We start from the raw sequence: 15,000 nt of genomic DNA, 5'->3' as shown, positions 1-15,000 counted from the left end.
ACTTGCCTGGGCTGCGCACCAGGAAGGGCTCAAGATGGCACCCGCGTTCCGTTTTTTTCACTATCTTTCAGAACGGAAATTTTAAAATCTCGTTTTTTTTTGCCTTTTCTGGAAATTAGTGAAGGCAGCGCATCAAAGGTGCGCAACGCTGGTGCGAACCTGGGAGCGCTCCGATGTGTGCTCCAAGGTGCGGCGTGCACGAAGTCGGACCCCGGTTTGCCCCGGGTGCGCACCTCGCGTGCACCTTGGTGCGCACACCTTGGCTGGGTTGCGCGCCCTGGTGGGCACCATGGTGCGCACCAAGGAGCGCTCCGAAGTGTGCTCCAAGGTGCGGCGTGCACGAAGTCGGAGCCCGGTTTGCCCCGGGTGCGCACCTCGCGTGCACCTTCGCCGCGGTGGGCACCATGGCGTGCACGAAGTCGGAGCCCGGTTTGCCCCGGGTGCGCACCTCGCGTGCACCTTCGCCGGGGTGGGCACCTTGGTGTGCAGACCTTGGCTGGGTTGCGCGCCCTGGTGGGCACCATGGTGCGCACCAAGGAGCGCTCCGAAGTGTGCTCCAAGGTGCGGCCTGCACGAAGTCGGAGCCCGGTTTGCCCCGGGTGTGCACCTCGGGTGGGCACCTTGGTGCGCATGCCTTGCCTGGGCTGCGCACCAGGGCGGGCTCAAGATGGCACCCGCGTTCCTTTTTTTTCACTATCTTTCAAAACGGAAATTTTAAAATCTCATTTTTTTTTGCCTTTTTCTGGAAATTAGTGAAGGCAGCGCATCAAAGGTGCGCACCTCGCTGCCCACCACGGTGCGCAACGCCGGTGGGCACCCGGGAGTGCTTCGAAGTGTGCTCCAAGGTGCTGCGTGCACGTTGTCGGAGCCCGGTTTGCCCCGGGTGCGCACCTCGCGTGCACCTTCGTCGGGGTGGGCACCTTGGCTGGGTTTGCCCCGGCTGCGCTCCGAAGCGGGGTTATTGGAGCGCCGCCTCTTTTTTTGTCGGAGCGTTTGGTGGGGTTTCTCGCATTGGCTCTTCCGAGGCCCGGTTGCCACCCTGGCGCGCACGAAGTCGGAAGTAGGGTTAATTGCCCGGGTGCGCACCTTTGCCAGGGTGGGCACCTTACCTGGGCTGCGCACCAGGGCGGGCTCAAGATGGCACGCGCGTTCCGTTTTTTTCACTATCTTTCAAAACGGAAATTTTAAAATCTCCTTTTTTTTTTGCCTTTTCTGGAAATTAGTGAAGGCAGCGCATCAAAGGTGCGCACCTCGCTGCCCACCTTGGTGTGCTCTGAGGTGCGCACCCGGGAGCGCTACGAAGTGTGCTCCAAGGTGCGGCGTGCACGTTGTCGGAGCCCGGTTTGCCCCGGGTGCGCACCTCGCCTGCACCTTGGCCGGGGTGGGCACCTTGGCTGGGTTTGCCCAGGGTGCGCTCCGAAGCGGGGTTACTGGAGCGCCCCCTCTTTTTTTGTCAGAGCGTTTGGTGGGGTTTCTCGCATTGGCTCTTCCCAGGCCCGGTTGTTGGGTGCGCTCCCACCCTGGCGCGCGCGAAGTTGGAAGTTGGGTTAATTGCCCGGGCGCGCACCTTCGCCAGGGTGGGCACCTTGGTGCGCACACCTTGGCTGGGCTGCGCACCAGGGCGGGCTCAAGATGGCACCAGCATTCCCTTTTTCTCACTATCTTTCAAAACGGAAATTTTAAAATCTCATTTTTTTTTTGCCTTTTATGGAAATTAGTGAAGGCATCGCATCAAAGGTGCGCACCTCGCTGCCCACCTTGGTGTGCTCCGAGGTGCCCACCACGGTGCGCAACGCCGGTGCGAACCCGGGAGCACCCCGATGTGTGCTCCAAGGTGCGGCGTGCACGAAGTCGGACCCCGGTTTGCCCCGGGTGCGCACCTCGCGTGCACCTTGGTGCGCACACCTTGGCTGGGTTGCGCGGCCTGGTGGGCACCATGGTGCGCACCAAGGAGCGCTCCGAAGTGTGCTCCAAGGTGCGGCGTGCACGAAGTCGGAGCCCGGTTTGCCCCGGGTACGCACCTCGCGTGCACCTTCGCCGGGGTGGGCACCTCGGCTGGGTTGCGCGCCCTGGTGCGCACCAAGGAGCGCTCCGAAGTGTGCTCCAAGGTGCGGCGTGCACGAAGTCGGAGCCCGGTTTGCCCCGGGTGCGCACCTTCGCCGCGGTGCGCACCATGGCGTGCACGAAGTCGGAGCCCGGTTTGCCCCGGGTGCGCACCTCGCGTGCACCTTCGGCGGGGTTGCGCGCCCTGGTGGGCACCATGGTGCGCACCAAGGAGCGCTCCGAAGTGTGCTCCAAGGTGCGGCGTGCACGAAGTCGGAGCCCGGTTTGCCCCGGGTGCGCACCTCGCGTGCACCTTCGGCGGGGTTGCGCGCCCTGGTGGGCACCATGGTGCGCACCAAGGAGCGCTCCGAAGTGTGCTCCAAGGTGCGGCGTGCACGAAGTCGGAGCCCGGTTTGCCCCGGGTGCGCACCTCGCGTGCACCTTCGCCGCGGTGGGCACCATGGCGTGCACGAAGTCGGAGCCCGGTTTGCCCCGGGTGCGCACCTCGCGTGCACCTTCGCCGGGGTGGGCACCTCGGCTGGGTTGCGCGCCCTGGTGCGCACCAAGGAGCGCTCCGAAGTGTGCTCCAAGGTGCGGCGTGCACGAAGTCGGAGCCCGGTTTGCCCCGAGTGCGCACCTCGCGTGCACCTTCGCCAGGGTGGGCACCTCGGTGCGCACACCTTCTCAATGTTTTCTTGCCTTTTCTGGAAATTGGTGAAGGCAGCGCATCAAAGGTGCGCACCTCGGTGTGCTCCGAGGTGCGAACCCGAGAGCGCTCCGAGGTGCCCACGAAGTCGAAAGTCGGGTTAATTGCATTGTTTTCCCCGGGTGCGCTCCGAGGTGCGCAACATCGGCGCGCACCAAGGAGGGCTCCGAAGTGTGCTCCAAGGTGCGCACGATGGCGTGCACCTCTGGTGCGCACGATTCGGAGCTCGGTTTGACCGGGGTGCGCACACCTTGGCTGGGTTGCGCACCTTTTGTGCGCTCCAAGGTGCGCACGAAGTCGGAGCTCGGTTTGCCCCGGGTGCGCACCTTCGCCAGGGTGCGCACCTTGATGCGCACGCCTTGGCTGGGCTGCGCACCTTGGTGGGCGCCATGGTGCGCACCTTTCGTGCGCTCCAAGGTGCGCACGAAGTCGGAGCTCGGTTTGCCCCGGGTGCGCACCTTGGTGGGCGCCATGGTGCACTCCGAGGTGCCCAAGATTGGTGCGCACCAAGGAGCGCTCCGAAGTGCGCTCCAAGGTGCGCGCGAAGTCGAAAGTTGGGTTAATTGTCCGGTTTGCCTCGGGTGCGCACCTTGCGTGCACCTTCGCCAGGGTGGGCGCCTTGGTGCGCACACCTTGGCTGGGCTGCGCACACCTTGGCACCCGCGTTTCCTTCATTTTAAATTTTTTTTTTTTACAATCTCTCAAGTGGGAAATTCTATAATCTCAACTTTTTTTGCCTTTTCAGGAAACTTTTGAATGGAGCGCATCATTGGTGCGCTCCGAAGTGTGCTCCAAAGCTCTCTCCAGCTGCGTGCACCTGCCCCGGCCGCGCACCCGGCCCCGCCCAGCTTCGCTCACCTGTCCCGGGCGTCTGGTGCGGAACCTTAGAGTAAGAAACATCACCGTGCACCTTGGCCAACGTGCGCGACTCGACCGAGCGCGCACTGGCCGAGGTGCACACCGATTTCACCTGGGTGCGCGCGCAGCACCTCGGGCGCACCGGGGTGCGCGCACAACGCCCGGGTTGCACCGTGGCCTGTGTGCTCGGGGTGCCTCGGGTGCGCGCTCGGTGTCGCCCCCGCGCGCGCGGTAGTGCGGGCAGCGCACCCCGGCCCGGCCCGGCCCCGACGAGAACGCAAACGGGCAAAAGGTTTATTCAAATAGCATTGCGACGCCCGGCGAAAAACTAAAAAAGGGTGCAACACCGGGACTTCCCGGGAGGTCACCCATCCCAGTACTACTCCGGCCCAAGCGCGCTTAACTGCGGAGTTCTGATGGGATCCGGTGCACTAATGCTGGTATGATCGCACCCGTTATGAGCTTGTCGCAGTGTGTACTTAGCAAACCGCGACCCACGTGCGAATCCACCCCGGCCACCCACCCCCGTCGAGGTGCACACCCTCCCTCGCGAAGTGCGCCCCGTTCGCCAAGTGTGAGCCCTGCCCGGGTGCGCGCACCTTGCTAGGGCGTCGGGTGTGCACCCGGCCCGGCCTACGTGCGTGCACCTGGAGGGGGCGTCGTGTGCGTGCAGTGTCCCGTCTGCAACGCGGTGCCCACACACCACCTCGGGCGCAACGACCTGCGCTCACATGTGGGCCGAGTGCACCTTGGTGCATGTTCGGGGCGCCTCGGGTGCACGCTCGATCTTGCCCCGGTGCACCAAGGCGCTCGGTTTGCCCCGGGTGCGCACTTGGTGCAAGGTGGGCACCCAAAATAGGGATCAAGCACCAAAACACAAGTTTCGGGATGCAAAATGGGACCCAAGGACCACAAATGCGTTCCAAGACCCATGATGGGTCCACGAGAACAAAAATGTGTTCCGAGACTTAATAAACAAATATTGGGTTTTAGGAGAAGAAACATGCTCTGATGCCCAAAACGAGAATCGACCCCGAAAAGGCCACAGGCCAAAAGTGGGATGCGAGACAAAAAAAAATGGGACCCGAGGACCAAAATTGGGTTCCCAGGTCGAAGACAGGGCAACCGGACAAGAAACGACCTCTAAGGCTCGAAATGAGTCCCGACGACTAAAACTTGACAAGAAGCACCCATCAGGCACCCAACTCGACACCCATGGGATGCCGACCCACCCGGGCTTCCACCTAGCACACCTTGGCACCCACCCACCCTCGCACCCAACCTCGCACCCAACTTAGCACCTTTGAACCCACATTGGCACTCACCCTGACCCTGGCACCTTGGAACCCACATTGGCACTCACCTTGACCCTGGCACCCACCTTTGCACTCACCTTGGGACCCACCCTGGCTCCCACCTCGGCACCCACCCAGACACCCACCTTGGTTCCTTGGCACCCACCTTGGATCCTTGGCACCCACCCCGACACCCACCTTGGCACGCAACTTGGCTACTTGCCACCCACCTTGGCTCCTTGACGCCCACCCCGACAACCACCCCGTGACCTACCCTGGCTAGGGTTGGTGCACACCCACCCTGGTGCCCACCTTGGCACCCACCCTATGACCCACCTTGGCACGCACCTTAGTACCCACCCCGTTACCCACCCTAGGACCCACCCCGTGACCCACCTTGGCCAGGGTGGGTGCACCCACCCTGGTGCCCACCTTGGCACCCACCCATCCTAGCACCCAGCCTGTGACCGGGCTTGGAACCCAACCTTGCACCCGCACCCGTCTTGGCCAGTGTGGGTGCGCACCCATCCTGGCACCCACGTTGTGACACACCCTTTAACCCACGCACCCTAGCACCCACGTTGGCACCCACCTTGGAACCCAACCTAGCAACTTGGCACCCACCCCGTGACCCACCTTGGCATCCACCATAGCAGTCGCCGACTTGGCACCCACCTCGGCACCCACCTTGACACTTGTGGACCCACCTTGCCACTCACCCTAGCATCGACCCATCCTAGCACCCACCCTGGCACCTTTGCACCCTAGCACTCACCCATCCTAGCACCTAACCTGTGACCCACCTTGACACTCACCCTCGCACCCACCTTGGAACCCAACCTAGCACCCACCCACCCTGACACCAACCCTAGCACCTACCCACCCTTGCACCCACCCTGTGACCCATCTTGGCACCCACCCATCCTACCACTCAACCTATCACCCACCTTCTCACCCACCTTGGCATCCACCTTAGCACCCACCCACACTGGCACCTTGGCACCCACCTCGGGCAAGGTGGGTGCACACCCACCCTGGCACCCAATTTAGAACCCACCGAGCATGTTACCCACCTTGGCACCCACATTGCAGCCCACCCTAGTACCCACCCTATGACCCACATTGGCATCCACACCCTAGCACCCAGGCACCTCGACACCCGCCTTGACACCCACCCTAGCACTGAACCTGTGACCCACCTTGGAACTCACCCTAGAACCCACCCACCCTGTGAACCACCTTGGCATCCACCTTAGCACCCACCCACCTTGGCACCCACTCTAGCACTCACCCATCCTAACACCCAACTTGTTACCCACCTTGGCACCCGCCCTCGCGTCCACCTTGAAACCCACCCTAGCACCCACCCACGCAGGAGCCCACCTTGGCACCCAACCTAACACCCACGCATCCTGGCACCCAACTTGTGACCCACCTTGGAACCCACCCTAGTACCCACCTTTGAACCCACTATATCACCAACCCACCTTGGCACCCACCCTATGACCCTCTTTGGAATCCACCCTAGCACGCACCCACCCTGGCACCCACCATGGAGCGCACCCTAGCACCCACCCACCTCGGCACGCACCTCAACACCCACCTTGGTGTGCGCACTGCGCCAACCTCTCAAAGACCCTATGTGGTGCGCTCCAAAGTGTACACCTTTGGTGCGCTCCAAGGTGCGCACCTTTGGTGCACACCGAGGTGCACACCAAAGTGTGCACCGAGGTGAGCACCAAAGTGCACTCCAGGGTGCACACCAAGGCGTGCACCTTTGGTGCGGTCAATGCAAACGAATTCGGAAGTTGGGGTCGATGTCCTAATCGCTGCTGCAGACTACACGTATGAGAATCGGACAAATAGCTTTATATAGGGGAGGTGTTGCGTTTGATGGGTCGACTCCCCTGGTTGTGTGCACTGCACCAACTTCAAAGACCCTGTCTTGTTTAAGAAGTCAAAAGTTGGGGTGGATGTCCTAATCATTGCTGCAGTCTACGCATGTATGAGAATCAGACAAATAGCTTATATAGGGGAGGTGTTGCATTCGGTGGGTTGACTCCCCTGGTTGTGCGCACTGCGCCAACCTCAAAGACCCCGCATAGCAGAAGAAGTCGGAAGTCGGATTTTGGTGAGCACCAAGGCGTGCACCTTTGGTGCGGTCAACGCAGACGAATTCAGAAGTTGGGGTGGATGTCCTAATCGTTGTTGCAGGCTACACATGTATGAGAATCAGACAAATAGCTTATATAGGGGAGGTGTTGGGTTTGATGGGTCAACTCCCTTGGTTGTGCGCATTACGCCAACCTCAAAGACCTTGTTTTCGTTAAGAAGTCAAAAGTTGGGGTCAATGTCCTAATGGCTCCTGCAGGCTACACATGTATGAGAATCGGACAAATAGCTTATATAGGGGAGGTGTTGGGTTTGATGGGTCGACTCCCCTGGTTGTGCGCATTACGTCAACCTCAAAGACCTTGTTTTCGTTAAGAAGTCAAAAGTTGGGGTCGATGTCCTAATTGCTCCTGTAGACTACACATGTATGAGAATCAGACAAATAGCTTATATAGGGGAGGTGTTGGGTTTGATGGGTTGACTCCCCTAGTTGTTCGCATTACACCAACCTCAAAGACCTTGTTTTCGTTTAGAAGCCGAAAGTTGGGGTCGATGTCCTAATTGCTCCTGCAGGCTACGCATGTATGAGAATCAGACAAATAGCTTATATAGGGGAGGTGTTGGGTTTGATGGGTCGACTCCCCTGGTTGTGCGCATTGCGCCAACCTCAAAGACCCTGCATTGCGGATGAAGTCGAAAGTCAGAGTTTGGTGTGCTACAAGGTGTGGTCGAAGGTGCTCACCTAGGTGTGCACCTTTGGAGCACAGGAAAAGTGCCCTCCAAAAGTGCGCACCTTTGGAGTGCACAAAAGTGCCCTCCAAAAGTGCGCACCTTTGGAGCGCAGAAAAGTGCCCTCCAAAAAGTGCCCTCCAAAAGTGCGCACCTTTGGAGCGCAGAAAAGTGCCCTCCAAAAGTGCGCACCTTTGGAGCGCAGAAAAGTGCCCTCCAAAAAGTGCCCTCCAAAAGTGCGCACCTTTGGAGCGCAGAAAAGTGCCCTCCAAAAGTGCGCACCTTTGGAGCGCAGAAAAGTGCCCTCCAAAAAGTGCCCTCCAAAAGTGCGCACCTTTGGAGCGCAGAAAAGTGCCCTCCAAAAAGTGCCCTCCAAAAGTGCGCACCTTTGGAGCGCAGAAAAGTGCCCTCCAAAAAGTGCCCTCCAAAAGTGCGCACCTTTGGAGCGCAGAAAAGTGCCCTCCAAAAAGTGCCCTCCAAAAGTGCGCACCTTTGGAGCGCAGAAAAGTGCCCTCCAAAAAGTGCCCTCCAAAAGTGCGCACCTTTGGAGCGCAGAAAAGTGCCCTCCAAAAGTGCGCACCTTTGGAGCGCACAAAAGTGCCCTCCAAAAGTGCGCACTTTTGGTGCGCACCAAGGCGCTGGTTCGGTCGTTGCAGGCGAGTTCGGAAGTTGGGGTCGATGTCCTGAGCGGAGGTGCAAACTACACAGGTGTCGGAATCGGACAAATAGCTTATATAGGGGAGGTGTATGCTTCGATGGGTCGACTCCCCAGGTTGAGCGCACCGCGCCAACCTCAAAGACCCTACGGTATGGATGAAGTCGGAAGTTGGGTCCGATGACCAATTCGATTAGTAGGTATGCTCATGAGGTCGGAATTTGGGTCCGATGACCTGCCATGTGCAGGAAGGCGAATGTTGACACTGTGCGTTGCAAGGTGCACACCAAGGCGCTGGTGCGGTCTTTTTAGTCGAGTTCGGAAGTTGGGGTCGATGTCCTGATCGGAGGTGCAAGCTACACAGGTGTGGGAATCGGACAAATAGCTTATATAGGGGAGGTGTATGCTTCGTTGGGTCGACTCCCCGGGTTGAGCGCACCGCGCCAACCTCAAAGACCCTACGGTATGGATGAAGTCGGAAGTTGGGTCCGATGACCGATTCGATATGTAGGCATACTCGCGAGGTCGGAATTTGGGTCCGATGACCTGCCACGTGCAGGAAGGCGAATGTTGGCACTGTGCGTTGCAAGGTGCGCACCAAGGCGCTGGTTCGGTCGTTGGAGGCGAGTTCGGAAGTTGGGGTCGATGTCTTGATCGGAGGTGCAAACTACACAGGTGTGGGAATCGGACAAATAGCTTATATAGGGGAGGTGTATGCTTCGTTGGGTCGACTCCCCGGGTTGAGCGCACCGCGCCAACCTCAAAGACCCTACGGTATGGATGAAGTCGGAAGTTGGGTCCGATGACCGATTCGATATGTAGGCATACTCGCGAGGTCGGAATTTGGGTCCGATGACCTGCCATGTGCAGGAAGGCGAATGTTGGGACTGTGCGTCGCAAGGTGCGCACCAAGGCGCTGGTGCCGTCGTTGCAGTCGAGTTCGGAAGTTGGGGTCGATGTCCTGGTCAGAGGTGCAAACTACACAGGTGTGGGAATCGGACAAATAGCTTATATAGGGGAGGTGTATGCTTCGATGGGTCGACTCCCTGGGTTGAGCGCACCGCGCCAACCTCAAAGACCCTACAGTATGGATGAAGTCGGAAGTTGGGTCCGATGACCGATTCGATACGTAGGCATATTGGCGAGGTCTGAATTTGTGTCCGATGACCTGCCATGCGCAGGAAGGCGGAATTTGGGTCCGATGACCGAGTTGATGGCGTGCCATGCGCAGAAAGGCGGAATTTGGGTCCGATGACCGAGTTGATGTTGATGGCCCGCCATGCACAGGAAGGCGGAATTTGGGTCCGATGACCGATTTGAAGGCGTGCCATACGCAAAAAGGCGGAGTTTGGGTCCGATGACCGAGTTGATATTGATGGCCCGCCATGCGCAGGAAGGCGGAATTTGGGTCCGATGACCTGACATACGCATGGAGTCCGACTCGGGGGCCGATGTTCGATTCGATGACTTGCATTGTGGGTAAAGTCGGAAGTTGTGGTCTTTGACCCGATTCGATGACCAGACTTCGGCTGCTTGAGAATCGGACAAATAACTTATATAGGGGAGGTAGTGTTCTCGAGCATCCTCCCCCCGTGCCCGTTTATGTCGATTGATGCTGGTGCTCGACTGGTTGGAGCGCTCGGATGCAAAAATCTTGCACCAGGATTTATCGATTGTGATGGACACGGCAAGTCTCCTGATTGCTATGCAGGAGCTCATCGTGAATCTCTATGCGGCCTTGGTATGGACTCGACCTGCGGAATGGTTCGGCAATGGTAGTCGCTCCAACACGTCCTTGCAATGGCCACAGAGGTGATTCGACTAGAGCTCCAGTCTAGCTTTTGGGTTGCTTGGCGGACTGGTATAGCCGCGATCGAGTTCCGGCCATGAACGTTTTAGATAGCTCTTGGGCTTTCTGGGACGGAAGTCGGAAGTTTGGGCTGTTGTCCGATTTGATGACCATTCTTCGGATGTGTGAGAATCGGACAAATAACTTATATAGGGGACTGTGTTGTCTCACGCAGCCCCCTCCGTGCCCCTCTATCTCGACCGATGTTGGTGCTTGAAAGGGTTGGGATCGCTCGGATTTATAAACGTGCACCACCATTTGTCGAGTGTGAGGGACGCGGCAGGTCTCCTAAATGCTATGCGAGCGCTCTCTGAGAATCTCTATCCGGCCTCGACACAGACTAGTCTTGCTGAATGGTTTGGCACTGGTAGTCGATCCAACACGTCGTTGTTGTGGCCGCCTAGGCGATTCGATTCGAGCCCCCGTCTAGCTTTTGGGTTGCTTGGCGGATTTTGCCCTATCCGCAAGTGAGCTCGGTCCCTAAACGTTCGAGAAACCCGATTGCTATGCGCCGACTCTCTTTCTTGCGAGCCTCCATCTAGCTTTTGGGTCTCTACGGAACGGAAGTCGGAATCTGGGACCGTTGTTTGATTCGACGAGGCAGACTACGGTTGTGCGAGAATCGGACAAATAACTTATATAGGGGAGGTGTTGACTGGAGCATTCTCCCCCGTGCCCCTCTAACTCGACCAATGCTGGCGCTCGAACGGTGGTAGCGCTCGGATTTTCATTGAGCGCCAGCATTGGTCGATTTAGAGGGGCATGCGAGATTCCCGAATGCTATGCGAGGGCTCTAACGGAAATGTCTATTGGTTTCGGTATGGATGCAATTGCGAGTGGTTCGGCAAAGGTAGTCGTTCCGATGCGTCCATGTCGTGGCCAAATCGATAATTCGATTTGAGCCCTCGTATAGCATTTGGGTCTCTCGATGTGATTCCGCATTCCAGTCCCTTTGGGCACTGCTTGAGCCGCATCCCAGGGGGTTCCCTTCCCAATAATCTGCCTCGCAACCCGATTGCTATGCGGTGAGGCTCCTCGGCCGCCTCGGAACTATCTGTGTATCAGACGCATCGCGGGATAAGGGGTTGGCAACGGTAGTCGCCCCAAGCGCGTCCGATGCTTGGACCATTCCGAGGCGGCCCTGAAGCCTCTTCCGTCTAGCCGTTGGGTCCTTCTCGCCGCATCCCTCGCCTCGCACCCCGATTGCTATGCGGTGAGGCTCCTCGGCCGCCTCGGAACTATCTGTGTATCGGACGCGTCGCGGGATAAGGGGTTGTCACTGGTAGTCGCCCCAAGCGCGTCCGATGCTTGGACCATTCCGAGGCGGCCCTGAAGCCTCTTCCGTCTAGCCGTTGGGTCCTTCTCGCCGCATCCCTCGCCTCGCACCCCGATTGCTATGCGGTGAGGCTCCTCGGCCGCCTCGGAACTATCTGTGTATCGGACGCGTCGCGGGATAAGGGGTTGTCATTGGTAGTCGCCCCAAGCGCGTCCGATGCTTGGACCATTCCGAGGCGGCCCTGAAGCCTCTTCCGTCTAGCCGTTGGGTCCTTCTCGCCGCATCCCTCGCCTCGCACCCCGATTGCTATGCGGTGAGGCTCCTCGGCCGCCTTGGAACTATCTGTGTATCGGACGCGTCGCGGGATAAGGGGTTGTCACTGGTAGTCGCCCCAAGCGCGTCCGATGCTTAGACCATTCCGAGGCGGACCCGAAGCCTCTTCCGTCTAGCCGTTGGGTCCTTCTCGCCGCATCCTTCGCCTCGCACCCCGATTGCTATGCGGTGAGGCTCCTCGGCCGCCTCGGAACTATCTGTGTATCGGACGCGTCGCGGGATAAGGGGTTGTCACTGGTAGTCGCCCCAAGCGCGTCCGATGCTTGGACCATTCCGAGGCGGACCCGAAGCCTCTTCCGTCTAGCCGTTGGGTCCTTCTCGCCGCATCCCTCGCCTCGCACCCCGATTGCTATGCGGTGAGGCTCCTCGGCCGCCTTGGAACTATCTGTGTATCGGACGCGTCGCGGGATAAGGGGTTGTCACTGGTAGTCGCCCCAAGCGCGTCCGATGCTTGGACCATTCCGAGGCGGACCCGAAGCCTCTTCCGTCTAGCCGTTGGGTCCTTCTCGCCGCATCCCTCGCCTCGCACCCCGATTGCTATGCGGTGAGGCTCCTCGGCCGCCTTGGAACTATCTGTGTATCGGACGCGTCGCGGGATAAGGGGTTGTCACTGGTAGTCGCCCCAAGCGCGTCCGATGCTTGGACCATTCCGAGGCGGACCCGAAGCCTCTTCCGTCTAGCCGTTGGGTCCTTCTCGCCGCATCCCTCGCCTCGCACCCCGATTGCTATGCGGTGAGGCTCCTCGGCCGCCTTGGAACTATCTGTGTATCGGACGCGTCGCGGGATAAGGGGTTGTCACTGGTAGTCGCCCCAAGCGCGTCCGATGCTTGGACCATTCCGAGGCGGCCCCGAAGCCTCTTCCGTGTAGCCGTTGGGTCCTTCTCGCCGCATCCCTCGCCTCGCACCCCGATTGCTATGCGGTGAGGCTCCTCGGCCGCCTTGGAACTATCTGTGTATCGGACGCGTCGCGGGATAAGGGGTTGTCACTGGTAGTCGCCCCAAGCGCGTCCGATGCTTGGACCATTCCGAGGCGGCCCCGAAGCCTCTTCCGTGTAGCCGTTGGGTCCTTCTCGCCGCATCCCTCGCCTCGCACCCCGATTGCTATGCGGTGAGGCTCCTCGGCCGCCTTGGAACTATCTGTGTATCGGACGCGTCGCGGGATAAGGGGTTGTCACTGGTAGTCGCCCCAAGCGCGTCCGATGCTTGGACCATTCCGAGGCGGACCTGAAGCCTCTTCCCTCTAGCCGTTGGGGCTTTCTCGCCGCATCCCTCGCCTCGCACCCTGATTGCTATGCTGTGAGGCTCCTCGGCCGCCTTGGAACTATCTGTGTATCGGACGCATCGCGGGATAAGGGGTTGGCAGTGGTAGTCGCCCCAAGCGCATCCGATGCTTGGACCATTCCGAGGCGGCCCTGCAGCCTCTTCCGTCTAGCCGTTGGGGCCATCTCGCCGCATCCCCCACCTCGCACCACGATTGCTATGCGGTGAGGCTCCTTGGCCGCCTCGGAACTATCTGTGTATCGGACGCATCGCGGGATAAGGGGTTGTCACTGGTAGTCGCCCCAAGCGCGTCCGATGCTTGGACTATTCCGAGGCGGCCCTGCAGCCTCTTCCGTCTAGCCGTTGGGGCCATCTCGCTGCATCCCCCACCTCCTCGGCCGCCTCGGAACTATCTGTGTATCGGACGCATCGCGGGATAAGGGGTTGGCAGTGGTAGTCGCCCCAAGCGCGTCCGATGCTTGGACTATTCCGAGGCAGCCCTGCAGCCTCTTCCGTCTAGCCTTTGGGGCCATCTCGCCGCATCCCTCGCCTCGCACCCCGATTGCTATGCGGTGAGGCTCCTCGGCCGCCTGGGAACTATCTTCGTATCGGACGCATCGCGGGATAAGGGGTTGTCACTGGTAGTCGCCCCAAGCGCGTCCGATGCTTGGACTATTCCGAGGCGGCCCTGTGGCCTCTTCCGTCTAGCCGTTGGGGCCATCTCGCCGCATCCCCCACCTCGCACCCCGATTGCTATGCGGTGAGGCTCTTCGGCCGCCTTGGAACTATCTTCGTATCGGACGCATCGCGGGATAAGGGGTTGTCACTGGTAGTGGCCCCAAGCGCGTCCGATGCTTGGACTATTCCGAGGCGGCCCTGCAGCCTCTTCCGTCTAGCCGTTGGGGCCATCTCGCCGCATCCCCCACCTCGCACCCCGATTGCTAGGCGGTGAGGCTCCTCGGCCGCCTTGGAACTATCTTCGTATCGGACGCATCGCGGGATAAGGGGTTGTCACTGGTAGTCGCCCCAAGCGCGTCCGATGCTTGGACTATTCCGACGCGGCCCTGTGGCCTCTTCCGTCTAGCCGTTGGGGCCATCTCGCCGCATCCCCCACCTCGCACCCCGATTGCTATGCGGTGAGGCTCCTCGGCCGCCTTGGAACCATCTTCGTATCGGACGCATCGCGGGATAGGGGGCTGTCACTGGTAGTCGCCCCAAGCGTGTCCGATGCTTGGACCATTCCTAGGCGGCCCTGAAGCCTCTTCCGTCTAGCCGTTGGGGCCTTCCCGCCCCATCCCTCGCCTCGCACCCCCGATTGCTATGCGGTGAGGCTCCTCGGCCGCCTTGGAACCATCTGTGTATCGGACGCATCGCGGGATAAGGGGTTGGCACTGGCAGTCGCCCCAAGCGCGTCCGATGCTTGGACCATTCCGAGGTGGCCCTGAAGCCTCTTCCGTCTAGCCGTTGGGGCCTTCCCGCCCCATCCCTCGCCTCGCACCCCGATTGATATGCGGTGAGGCTCCTCGGCCGCCTTGGAACTATCTGTGTATCGGACGCATCGCGGGATAAGGGGTTGGCACTGGTAGTCGTCCCAATCGCGTCCGATGCTTGGACCATTCCGAGGCGGCCCTGCAGCCTCTTCCGTTTAGCCGTCGGGGCCTTCCCGCCGCATCCCTCGCCTCGCATCCCGATTCCTATGCGGTGAGTCTTCTCGGCCGCCGCGGAACTATACCTGTTATTGCTACTGCATCCTTCGGCTGGTAACCTCCTCTGCCGCCTTGGAACGTTCTCTTTGTCGGACGCGTCGCGGGATAAGGGGTTGGCACTGGTAGTCGCCCCAAGCGCGCCCGATGCATAGACCGCTCCGAGTCGACCTTGCTTTCA

At 59.9% G+C, this 15,000-nt stretch overlaps 1 non-coding gene across 1 annotated transcript; it reads right to left on the bottom strand.

The window, feature by feature from the left end:
* Positions 1 to 3,942: 3,942 nt before the first annotated feature.
* LOC131862676 (5S ribosomal RNA) lies at positions 3,943 to 4,061 on the bottom strand. The gene has a single exon (XR_009361614.1). It is a non-coding gene; the product is annotated as a 5S ribosomal RNA (ribosomal RNA).
* Positions 4,062 to 15,000: the final 10,939 nt, after the last annotated feature.

Source organism: Cryptomeria japonica, unplaced genomic scaffold (assembly GCF_030272615.1).
Source record: "Cryptomeria japonica unplaced genomic scaffold, Sugi_1.0 HiC_scaffold_50, whole genome shotgun sequence".
Taxonomy (NCBI): domain Eukaryota; kingdom Viridiplantae; phylum Streptophyta; class Pinopsida; order Cupressales; family Cupressaceae; genus Cryptomeria; species Cryptomeria japonica.
The sequence above is the reverse complement of the archived record's forward strand: the minus strand, read 5'-3'. Positions and strand labels throughout refer to the sequence as shown.